General features: G+C 34.7%; 1 long non-coding RNA gene across 1 annotated transcript; it reads right to left on the bottom strand.

Moving 5' to 3' along the window:
• Positions 1-1,802: 1,802 nt before the first annotated feature.
• LOC143851341 (uncharacterized) lies at positions 1,803-12,952 on the bottom strand. The gene is made up of 4 exons (XR_013236293.1): positions 12,296-12,952; positions 11,963-12,006; positions 6,576-6,668; positions 1,803-2,106 (listed from the first exon to the last, which is right to left on the bottom strand). It is a non-coding gene; the product is annotated as an uncharacterized LOC143851341 (long non-coding RNA).
• Positions 12,953-13,333: the final 381 nt, after the last annotated feature.

Here is a 13,333-nt window from a genome sequence, read left to right as displayed (position 1 = left end):
AAAAATTATTTCCATAGGTTGATCCCAACCCTCCTTTCATAATTATAAAGTTTATGTTTTCATTCTATAAAATTAGGTTTGTCACAAATTATACTCTAGAATAAATTTTTTTCATTAACAGAGAAGATGATTTTTTCGTAAAAAATTAAAATAATAATTCTCAGAAATGAGTTAAGAAGCATGATTCTGATTCTAGAAAGAATTCCAAAGAATAAAAAATGATTCTGATGTCAAGAATGGGAATAAATAGGATGGTTAAAGAACCGGTTTCTTAGAATACAAGTCGACAGGGCCAACATACTGCTTCTCATTGGCGGGATATCATAAATACTTTCCCCAATCATGGTCAAAAACATATCCGAAGCTTATCATAAATAAGAAATTAGAATCTCAAAAAATGCTAGAATTTAATCTAGATAACAATTTGTCACAAAACATATTTTGGTATTTTCATGAAAAAAAATATCCAGGTCTCAAGAAAAGTTATTTCCAAATAGTAGAAATTTAGATAACACAATAGTTAGAAATCCTTTTTCAAGACATGCACACCAATACATGTAAAATCTTGTTGTCAAGACATGCGAAGCAATAAATGGAAAATCTTTCGACAAGACATGCTAGACCCGGTTTCAACAAACAGGATGTTGAGAAAATCCGCTAGGTAAATCCGATCCGATCGTGCACAAATGAACAGAAAAGTAAAATAAGAAAACAAGCCACAAGATGAACATTGAGATTTTACGTGGTTAGGCCAATTCCTTTCCTTGCTTCTCTCACCCAAGCTTATCTTTTCATGTGCTAATCCATAATTGTCGACTATGAATCCTCTTCCAATTAGGTCTTTTCTTTCCTATTTTCCTCCTACAAGATCGTTCCCATTTGAATGGATTCTAATGGAGTTTACTCCCCATATTATAGGCCGTGAATCGAGTTTTCTCTCTGGTTTTTATTGTGTGATAGTTAACACCATATGCTTTTTTTTAATGGCAGGATAACTTTTATTAAACAGAAAAGGGAAAGGATAAACCTACAGACTGAGAATATCAGAGTAAACCCCAAAATAAAGATAAAAAATATATTAAGCATAACCAAGTCATGGGGAAGAAAATAAAAAATCTCTAAATAGGCATAGCTATCACAGAATGAGCAATTCGAACAACTTCTTCCGAAAGGGAGATACATCCAATCATTCATTTCAAGTAATCCAATGAGGTGAGAGAATGTCCATCACGTGGAGGTAGGCCGACTATATTGTAACAAAGGTTTGATCCCCACTATATTGTAACAAAGATTTGAAGGTCCCGATGTATCGACCATCAGGAAATTTTGAAATATTCTCAAATAGATTGGAAACAGTGATATAGAACTATGATGACAGGATAGAAAGGTGCTAAGATAACTGTTTCTTGGACTATCGTTCAAAAAAAAAAAAAAAAACTGTCTGTTGGACTTTTTTTTTATTAAAAACTGTCTATTGGACTCTTACTCTTTTTCTTTTTCTTTTTCATAAAAAACTGTCTATTGATTGGACTATCGTTCAATCCATGCCTATATACCTCGAAGAAAGAAAAAGACTAAAAGATCAAACAATGTTCTAGCTTTTGTTCAAAGATATCAATGCTGCTCACTAGTAAGGAAAGAAAAACAATTCATATAGATGGAGCTTCAAAAAAAAATTGGGCAGTGCATCCAAAGGCATTCAAAATAGAATTGCTAATGGAAATTTCATTGTTGGCCCTTTGGATTTTTTTTTGTTGCTATTAAGAATAATGTAATGCAACAGTCTAGACTTTTTCCTATGCTAAAAAACAAGAACAACATGCTCTTTCATTTCATAAATTCAATCACAGGCTAATCTATGAGTCTCATTTAAGTATAAAACCAATATGACAGTACAAAAAGAATAACAACATACATATTTATATTGCAATCATGAATTGCATACAAACCAATCATAGCTAAGTTTGTAGGGGGAAAACATAACCATACATTATTATCTCCTGGAAAGAGGGCTGCACATACACATAATCTCACATTTTGTACTTTTTCCAACGAGAGAAGGGTGCCGACTAAATTCGCTAACCTGAAATGGAAAGATTTACTAACCTGAAATGGAAAGATTAACATGTAAGTTGAATTTATATTACTTTAATTTTAGCTGAAATTGATACATCCTTGATTTGCTGCATAGCTATATTACATAAACATAGAATATCCAGAGAAATAACTCCATGGACTCTAAAGGTGGAGAAAAAACTACAGTACGACAAGTTCTTTACATAGTCATGTTCAACTGAAGCAAAATCTAAACAAGTGACAAATTCAAACAGTAATGAGTATTGAATGGAAAGCTAACTGAATATTTCAGAAAGTACCCAATAGAGAAATAACATTAAAATGAATTTAATCACCACCAATCTCTATTCAAAATAAGTTTTACACTAGAACACTTAAAAAGGCAGTTAGGCAGCTGATAAGAAAATTATTTGGCTCCACTATTATTTAGTGAAGATTAAAACAATATATGGCCTTCTGTACTTTTTCTTGACATCCCCAACAAAGGCTGAGCAAATCTATCCATCCAACCAGATCTTAGACTATGAGTAGTATATGAGCAAGATGACGTATTCTCTTGGAATGTTGAGAATTATAATAAGATGACATAATATTTTGAATATGGTGCACGTACTGTTTAGTCGCTATGCCCATTTCTGAGAGATTCAATCTCTCAAGGATAGATACAAATTTTGCAAGCTTGTTAATTTTTTTTCAGTCCCTGACGACGAAAGAACTAAATCTTAATGCTCTGTTCGGTTGCTGGAAGTTCGGTGGGGGATTAGGAGACGAAGAAATCAAAGGGAAGAAGACAAGAAGATTAGATTGGGAGAAGAATAGTGGAAGATTGACCGGTGGTGTTCGGTTACGTGGCAATCCGCGAGAACTTTAGCGGAAGATGTAGGGTGCCATTACCAAAATGAAGGGTGGAAAAGAGAGAAAGGGAGAAAAGAGAATAAGACAAGAACTTCTTGAGATCTTCTCCTCAAATTCCACCAAAATGGTGAAATTTGGGGAGAAGATTATGGGGGGAGCATCTCCGCCAAGTAGGCTCGACCTAGGATAAAAAGCAAGAATGATGTCTAGAAGTTGTCTAGTGGTCAAAGGTCTAAATGACAACCGAACATGCTTTGGGGAGATCTTTGGAAGATATCAAGCATTTGAAACTCCTACAATCCCCCCAAAATGAGCAACCGAACAGGGCATAAGGGATGCTTTTTCTATGGAAGACAAACGCCTAGAAAATCTTCAGTTTTCTTAGTATTGGTAGACATTTCTGAGACATCATCTTTAATAAGTTTGATCAGAGCATCAGACCATTGTCATAACTTGCAACATTCTTTGAAGCTTCTCGTATACCTCTCCTTCCATAACTCCAAAAGGATGAGGAGCAGCAAATCCTTCCATAATATAACTTTGCATCCAAAGAAGGAATACGTGTCACCAAGCCATCAGATTGTATCTTGAGGAACTCAACGAAGGCTGAAAGATAGAAAAAATTGAACAGAAATCCTTCAAAATGAAATTGAGCAACTAAAAGTATATGCCTTGAAGATTCAGTATTTCCAGCTATGGATCCTACAATTCCTTATAAAGCTCCCTGACAACCCCTTCGTCCATCTTGACCCTGGCTAATAGCCTAGATTGAGCCCGGGGACTGATCTTCCTGTTGGCTTTGCTACAACAGTACTCATAGTGTAAGGTCGACGGGTGGCATAGCTAAATTCCTCATTGAGATGACTGGACAAACTCTCGACCTGATTGTTCCAGCGCAACGATTAATAGCATCTTTGGAACTCATTTCATTGAAGTAGTTAGGGCTCTAATTGAGTGAGCCGTGGATCATAAATGATGAGCGTAGCTTAATTTAGCTAATCTCACAACTCAAGAATTTGGATAGAGTTAAGAGAAATGCCTAACTTATAAGAGGTAGAGAGCAAGTATTGTCATTTCATATCATAAATCAAGCAATTTTCAGGGTACAACAAAATAGTCATTTCTCTTATATTATTACCTAAGAAGCCACTTCAAATCGTAAATCAAGCAATTTTCATGGTACAACAACCCAATAGGGTCCTCTTCAAGTCCAAACTTATGCTCTAACAGAACACACCAGTTGGGAGGTGCCTAAAGCAGCAATGCTTAACCTATTGGGTACTGAAAGTACTATCATTAGGAGAAAGACATTTAATAAGTTATGCAAACATTTGTTTTGCAACTCTCTGGATTGTTGATTACATGTTTGGCATCTAGATTTCTTTAGTTTAGTTTTTCTACTTGTCAGTAGGAGGTATGGGCCAATATGTAGAGGTTTTAACTTTTTGAACTTCCAATTCTGTTTACTGATGCAACCTAATAAAATAAGTAATCAATGACAGCATTTTAATATATTTCTCTGCTCTCATATACAAGAATACAGGATTGTCAATACATTTCAGTGTTACATTACAGGCTACATAATCAAATTGTTTCACTACTTAGGCTGTTATTTAGTAAATTATTTTTGTATTTGCTAAAATTTGCAGTCTCTCACTATTATGCGTTTTTTTAGCATATTCATACAGATTCTTAGTTAGTACAATAATGTTTCCTTGAATGTAAAGCCAATATCGAAGAATTATTAGAAGTTACAAAGTGAATGCCAGCTCCATGTACCCATAGTGCCACACACCCATATGGCTGAGTATTGGAACAATTGGGATACATATTGTCTGATAGGGTTGTGAAGAGTGGTCCCAACACTTTCGCCAGTTGCTCTGAACCATGTCTTTGTTTGAGGCTTGGATAACATGGGGTTATCGGCCCCCCAAGTTTCCAAAATTAAAAATCAAAAAATAATTTATTGAGTATTTGAATTTATTGTCCTATTTTACTCCAAGTAAAATAAGTTTTATCCAATATTTTAGAATGTCGTGCACCATTTTATTCAGTAGGGTGACTAGCCATGCCAACTCAACTTAAGGTCACGACTAAAACCTGGTAATCTTTCTGAATACAACCACATGCCTAGGCTACATTATTATTTTTAAAGATAAAAATATATCATTTGAAAATAAAACCATGTGGTACAACAAAATGGAACGAGATGTCCCAACAAAGAAGGTACCAAGCAGGTGACTAAAAAGTACTAACAACTCTATAACCCAACCACTATACCTAAGAAAAAACTAAATCTCAAAGAACCTGCCATCAGGAAAATAGTGCCTGAAACAAAACAGCAGCACAAAATGGATGAAACATTTGCTGGTTGGATAGATGTAGCAGGACGCGGACAGGAACAACAACCCCTCTGACGTGTACCACGAACTACTGCAAGGGGAGGGTGTTCTCAATGCTTTGCGAAGAGCGCTCCACGCTCTCTCCTTTGGTTCCTATTTGCAGTATCTTTAGCAGATGTCAAAATGTAGTTGAAGAATGTTGGACTTAATTTTTATAGATAGAATTCTAACAGCCATTTTGCTAATCTCCAAGGTCCATAGGACATTCTTCTACTACATCAATTGGCATGGATCAGCTTTGACTATAAGATTTTCGAATAGTTCTTCCTTGAAGATACAAAGAGCTGCCAAGAGTACTACTTCATTAATCTATTGTAATCTTTGTTCATCTGTTTTTCATATAATACAAGATTGTCGTCTCTCCCATGGATGTAGGCACCATTTTCAAACCGCATAAAACACTAGTGTTATCATTATATTAGTTTTTTGTTTCCTTTTGTACGTGAGATTGAATTAGGCCTATCAGATTTCTACAACTCCTATTCATCTAGGGTGATTGCACGTATCTGTAGGGAATAGTCCCACCCTAAAAATTGGGGTGGGGATATCCTATGTCTTAAAAAAAAGATTTCTACAACTACAACTCCTATTCATTTAGGGGGGGCAAAGCTTCCAATCAACAGATGAAGAATCCAAAAGGGCTCAACTAGTAAGATTTCTAGGGCCAGACAAAACATGGTTTTGGTGTTGAAAAGCATACTACAGTTGCTCGGTTGCATCTGAACCATCAGTTTTTCAATGATTGTACAAGACTTAGGGATTGAGCCAGTGGCTTTGCATTGCAATCCCTGCCCACTTATGCTTTAGTAGAAAGTTACACACAATACACACCAGCAAAGCAAAGAAAAATTGTTAACAAAGACGGAGCTTCAAGAAACAATTTTGGCTGTGCATCTAGAGGCATTTTACATAGAATGGGTAATGGAGATTTCATTATTGGCTATTTGAATTTGTGGTAGCTATTAAGAATATTGCAATTCAACTCTCTGAACTTGTTTCTTCTTCCTTTTTTGTTCTATTCTAAAAAACGAACACATATTGGGTCAAAAGACAGTTCATGAGGCTCCTTTAGGAAGTCCTGAAGCATCAGACTAATATAACAATACAAAAGGAAAGGAAAACATCAAAATGTATGAAGATTTATCTTTGTGGTTGGTAAGAAGGAAATCATGAATTGCATAGTAACCAAGCATAACTTTTTTTGTACGGAGGTACCTATTGGTTATTAAATTCTATACTTACATGATGTTCAAGATCCGTTCCAGACTGCATATTTAGATAATATGCCATCTGTATTGTTCCATAAGAGAATGGTGCCCGCTGAATTCGCTTAACCTGAATGAAAAGATTAGCATGTAAGTTGACATATATATTACTTGAACTTCGCGTCAATTTGGTACGTCTTTGATTTATTGCTTAGATGGAATACTAAAACATAACAATTTTGAGATAAATAAAGTCATGGAATGTAAAGTTGTAGAAAAACTACAGGATGAAAATTATTTTCGCTGCATGTTCAACTAAAGCAACATCTAAACAAGTAGATAATTCAAACGATAATGGGTATTCAGAAAAACGTAACTGAATAATAAAGAATTGAATGACCTTGTACTTCTAGAAATAATTTGTTGGAAGAGTCTACAGTGAGACAATAATAAAATTTTTGGTAAATTTTTTTAAAGAGGAGAGTATGATCTGTGTGGGATTTCCATTTTTGGAGAGAGATGGATTAGGGTTTTGAAAAGAAGATAGAATTGAGAACTATATAGAAGAGGAAAAAGGATCTATGGCTTCGAAGGGTGTAAGAAGGAAAACCGTGTATCTAATAGGAGGTTAAACTCAATCCCTTGTAAAGGGAACTTGATCCCTATTGAATGGAATGGTGTAATATCTTCTATAATCATGTAAGAGAGAGAGAGAGAGAGGAGAAATCCTTCATAGGGGAAATAATCTGTTTTTCTTTGTTCTATTAATGAGCTTGACAATGTATTTTGCATAAAAAAAATTACCAAAAAACTAAAATACCATAATAAACAGAAATCAACATGCACGGATAGACGTAGATAGATGACATGTTTGAAATGCTCGCTAGTACAGAATGTTCAACAAAGTCAAACTAAGAAGTGGCTAGATCAAATCCGAATCAACTCGGGTAATGAATGGGAAGACCACATTCAAGGCAAAAAATAGTCTCATTGGATGGCTTCTGATGCAAGCTACTTTTGTTTTTTGGCAAGATGTTCACTTGTGTGGAGTTCCAAAATGGTGAGTTGAATGAAAACCCAATGGCGACTTTCTTTCCAAGCGAGGGAGAATGATGTCATCCAAAGAATATAAGTCACATGGTTCACAAGGAGGAGGCCATCTTTGCAATGATAAAAGTGGACGAAATTAAAAAGAATAAAAGAAAGAGTCGAAAAGGAAGTTAACATAAAAAGGAGGCATATTGGTGAGTCTGCTATCAGTTGGTATGCTTATGGGTGGACTAGAAGTTTCAGGCTCCATTCTGTATGGGTTTTTACACTTGTGGGATGTCTCGTGCCCTCTGTTGTATTTACTCTTATAGCAATAAAAAAATCTGTTACCTTTTCAAAAAAATAAAACATAAAACGCAATCTACTGTGACCACATATTGCGGGTCCAAATGGTAGTTATGAGTTGCCAATCGTTGACCTATATGCATTGTAGACTGTTTCTAGGATGAATGCAGTTAGTATTTGAATTTTCCATGCATTGTAGGTTGCATAACTTTACCTTTCATAGTTTGCTATTCTTTGTAAGTTGTTCGAAATCTTCAATGATAGCCTATATCAGATAAGGGAGGTGGTTCATGGTTCATGTATGGAACTTTTGATTGATATGACATTTATACTTAAAAGATTGAAAGCTGGTAATTGTGAGGAATATAGAATTGCCGAGCAGCCTTTCTTCCCTTCAACTTCCGGGTAGTGTTAAATGTTATTTTATCGTTGGCATTGAAATTATCTTTATCTCCTCCACATCCTTCTTTGTGCTTTGTACCCATGTTCTAGCTATTTGTATTTGGATAGCTTTGAATTTTCGTCAAACATGTAATAGGAGAAATAGTCATCGTTTGTTTCTCGGAAGTAGGTAAATCGATAGTTTTTATAATTTAAAAGTTGTTTTTTCTGAGTTTTCTAGGCAAAGAATATTATTACTTACTTAAGTTTCAATAGTTATAGAGTACCAAGGAGACATTTTTTTGGGTTCATTTAGAAAGTACTATCAGTTTAGGACTAGAAAGTTATGGTGTAGACATTAGAAGAAGCTTTTTGTACAAGGACTCTCCACATAATTCATGGTAACCTTTCAATGGAACAGTTCATGATTATTCCTTTCAATGGAAATTTTTATTCACAAATAATTCATGATTGCTAATTTTAATGGATCTTTTTTACTGCTTCTATGAAAAAACAGTTCATGATTTTGGAATTTTTTTATTTGTTGGGAAATTTCTATAGGAATTTTTAAAATTTTCTATCTCTCTACTTCATTGTTCGAATTAAAGTTTTTTGGGTGGGTACGCTGGGGTTTGGGGGACCCCTACCAGGGAATTAATGAAAGAGAAGTATTATAATCGTATATAATGCTCTCCTGATCGATCAAGTTGGAGGGGATGATGAGGAGAGGGTCACCCCCTTGGGCAGCACCTTGTTGACAATAGATGGCTGTAGCATTGGTTTCTCTTCATACATTAAAAAAATCTTCCAATTCATGTTGTGTATACTTTTGATTTACATCAGTTATACATTAATCATGACTACTAGATATGCATGTTCCTAATCACTGTTTGAAGTTTCAGCAATCATGTTTCATATTGGGCTCTGGAGGCTTGGCATGAATCAACTGGGATTAATTTTTATACATTAAGACTGAGATCAATAGACAAATATGGAAAAAGGAACGATCAGTGCCTTCCAATGAAGCTTAATTTTTATATTTTGTCAAGTAAGGTGAACTCTATTTATGAATATGAATGGATCATGCAATAATCCTCCTTTGGAGAAGATAGTATAGGCATTTGGAGGTTTGAATAATGGAAAATTTCCTTCTTTATGAAAATTTTCGGGTCTCTGCTTCAAGGAAATTTAATCTAGACTGGATATGGAGGTACTATGATGGAAGAAAGACAATTTTCTCCAGATGTAGCAAGATGAGTTGACATTATTGCGTAGGGTGGTTGATAGTTTGGGATAAAGAAAAATCCAAAACAACCTTGCATGTAATTTTACAAAAGCAAATTGGTCATTGGACTGAAATCCATATATAGAAACTTAATATGGATGATAATGAAATGAACTCTTCCCAACCAAATTGGCTTGAGAACATGTTCAGTCTATAGAAACTATCTAATATAAGATTGAGTTTATATGAAAGGAAATAATAAGCTTATTCTAACATAATATATTTCATAAATAGACCCCCAAAAGGAAATTCTTTACAAAGAAGAAGTAAAAGGTCAACTTTTTGTTGTCTACTATATTGTATTAATTTTGAATCCAGAAACCACAGTTCCCCATTTATCTTTTCTTGTACAAGAAATCATGGATACAGTCTTTAGAATCACATTTAGCCCCAACTGAGACTTTTGACTAACCTCGGTGAATGGATAAAAAGGCATCCAAAAATGACGGAGAAGGGGAAACATATGGAAACAGGCAGGGATCATTCATTTTTTTTGGGTAGGTGAGCTAGGATATAACCTCCAACTTCTTTATCATTCTTTATTTTGTAGGCCTAAGCTAAAAAAGTAGATGAGAATTTGAAAGAAATTGGAGAAAGTTTAGGGCAATAAAAAGTTGCAACTAAGAAAGGTCCAATGAAGCAATTTAAGTTAACATGTGTGTGTGTGTGTGTGTGTGTGTGTGTGTGTGTGTGTGTGTGTGTGTGTGTTTAACTCTTTCTTATTTAACAAAAAAGAAGTCAATATGCCAGTGTGTTTGCGTCTGTGTTTTTAATTTTTCTTATTTACAAAAAATATTCAATGTGTGTGCACACGTGTGAGAAAGAGGGAGAGATAGAGACAGGGTACAGGCAAGTTGGAAAATTAATTCAATGTTGATGCTAAGTTCTAATAGAAGTTGCTGTAATAAATGCAAAAGAGAAACCTTTAGACACCACTCCATCTTCTTATAAGCATATGGAATGTAACTGTTTGCAAATCAAATCACCAATAAAAAAGATACAAAGAATAATAACAAGGAACGACCAATGAATAGAAAGCTCAATAAAAATCCATGGTGGCTTGTTTGACATTAATAAAGTTAACTATGCATAGATCTTAGTTACACATATTGATCACATTCTTAATGAAGACAGTTTTTTTCTTCTGGAGAAACTGAAACTAATTGTAAAAGGAGAACAGAGAAAAATAAAACATATACTGCACCAAGGGAAAAAGCCAATAAAGGAAAAAGAAAAGGAAAACACATAAGAACCAAAGCAGCCTAAACAATGCTTAAATTCAGCGATGGGTACTCGGTAAATTCATCCCAGTTGGATTCTTTTTGTTACAAAAAAGGTAACAATTTATTCTAGACTACTAGTAAATTCGAAAATAAATGAAGAAAAATGTAAGAACCACTCTAATAGCATCATATCAACTAATGTCAGATTTGATTTTGGAGAATAAAAATTCAACCTAGACATACAACAAAGAAAAACATTTAACCTACTTTGAACCATGTAAGACAGAATTTTGTATGGGCATCTAGAATTTCTTTGGGTAGATGTTTTTTCCAGCATCATGTTGTTCCATTCTAATCTATAGAGCTAGAACAAAGAGTCTGGCAAATCTCTTACACAAGTATTCTACTAGCATCACATCAACTAATTTGGAATTTGATTTTAGATTAAAATATCTCAACCTAGACATACTAACAAAGAAAGCATTCTACTAGCATCACATCTTGCATGTACCTCTCAAAGTAAAAATTAACAGAGTTTTGATGCTCAATTCTAACAGAAGTTGGCATAATAAATTCAAGAGGGAAACCTTTAGAGTGTAGACAGAATTTCGTCTTCTTACAAGTATAGGGAATGTAATCAATTGCAAATGAAATCACGAATCAAATAACATTTAAAGCAAACCAACACTTAATAAAAAGGAAGAAGAGTTGAAGAGTTGAATGCCTAAAATTTCAGCCACAAGATCAATTAATAGAATGATACCAAGAAATAATGACAAGGAACAACCAATGAGTAGCAAGGAAAATAAAAATCCATGGTGGCTGGTTTGACTTTGTTAATTTTAATTATGCACAGATCTCACATTCATACATTGATCAAATTCTCAAGTAATGTATACATATACAAAGATATTTTTTTTATTTTTTCAAGGATTAGTTGAAACTTGTTGAAAAAGGAAAACAAAGAAAAGTACAACAAACACTCCACCCAAGGAACATAAATCAAAGGGTCCAAAACAGAGCATAAATTCAATGAAGCATAAAAGATAAATTCATCCCAGTTAGGGTTCCTTTTGTCTCAAACAAGTCATAATCTACTGTATATTAGGCAAAGACTAAGACAAAAAAAATTGAGATATAATGAAAAAATTAAAGAAATGATTGGATTGGGGAGAAGAAAGTGGGGTAATTTTCACTTGCCTTTTCTTTTAATTTTTCATGGATGAGTGTCCTTCTTTATGAACCTGAAATTCCAGTAAAATTAATTATTTCCTTTGTTTTGTAAGAAAGTGAAAGAGAGAAAATGAGGAAATGAAAAGAGATAGAGAGAAATTGAGGTTTACTATTCTTTAAAATAAATAATGGATTGAAATCTATTCATATGATTAATAAAATCCAAGAGCCCTAATTTGGGATTGAACCTCTAGCTCAATGGTTAAGGCTTTTTCATCAACCTGGAGGTCGGAGGTTCAATCCCATCTTACATACCAAAAATAAATAAAACAAAAGCCAAGAGGAGAGACAGTCGTGTACCTTCTCCAGAGTAGTCTTCAAACCCTCGAGCCATTTATCTCTATTTTGGGAATGTGTGAGATATTGAGCCAATATTGGCCTCCGTCCCTTTGACACTGTTTCCCTACTTCCGGACAGCCATAAATTCCTAATCCCAGAAGCGTGGTGGGCAGCCCTTCCTCCGGCAAGGAAAGGAGTTGAGGACACCAACTAATGGTCAATGTTTCGAGGGAGGTGAGGTTCTTCAACATCCCCTTGGGCAGGGATTTCAGATTATCACAAGAAAAGATACTGAGGGTTTTAAGCGTGGGGGGCAGTAGCATGCTTGGAGAGAATTCGAGTTGTGAACATTCAGAAATTTTCAAGGTTTGGAGGGATGTAAGGTTTTTAGAAAAGATCTCAACATTATCAACTGAGAGATATGTAAGCATGTCAAGCATTCCCTCTGGAAACTGCTGCATTAGAGGGCACTTTCTAATTCTCATCCTACGGAGGCCGATGATGTTTGGCAATGACTCAAGTTGTGGACACTCATTAATATCTAATTCTTGAGCACGTGAATGGGATAGATGAATTATTGCATCTTTGACTATTAATGGCACAATTAAATTTTGCTTTTCTTAACTATTGTTTGATGACATTAACTAGTGCTTAAATGGGCCTCATTTGATTAGTAAAAATCTCGCTATACTAACGATTTGAGATGGACCACTAGTATGATCTCATGAATTACATATTTTGGCAATATGATTGGCAATATGTGTCCCATCATTAACTAATCTGATCCATCCATTTGATAGGCCATGCTATGTGATGTCAAGATCTAAAGAGGGACTCAAATTGTGAAAAATTCTATAGATCAGACAGTTGGGATCATCCTATGGAAATGATTTTTGGGGCACAACCTATTTACGTGTGGCCCATCAAATGGACGGTTTGGATCATCCTATGGTATGGGCTGTACCTTCCATTTTGAAAAACTTGGGGTGAATTCATACATAGAAGGGGGTGAATTTATCACCGCCTGGAAAGAAAAGTAAGTTGATTGTGAGGCAAGAC

This window comes from Tasmannia lanceolata, unplaced genomic scaffold, assembly GCF_043159265.1.
Source record: "Tasmannia lanceolata isolate RefF3 unplaced genomic scaffold, GAP_Taslan_0.1 ptg000018l, whole genome shotgun sequence".
NCBI classification, from domain to species: domain Eukaryota; kingdom Viridiplantae; phylum Streptophyta; class Magnoliopsida; order Canellales; family Winteraceae; genus Tasmannia; species Tasmannia lanceolata.
This window is presented reverse-complemented; position numbering and strand designations above follow the sequence as displayed.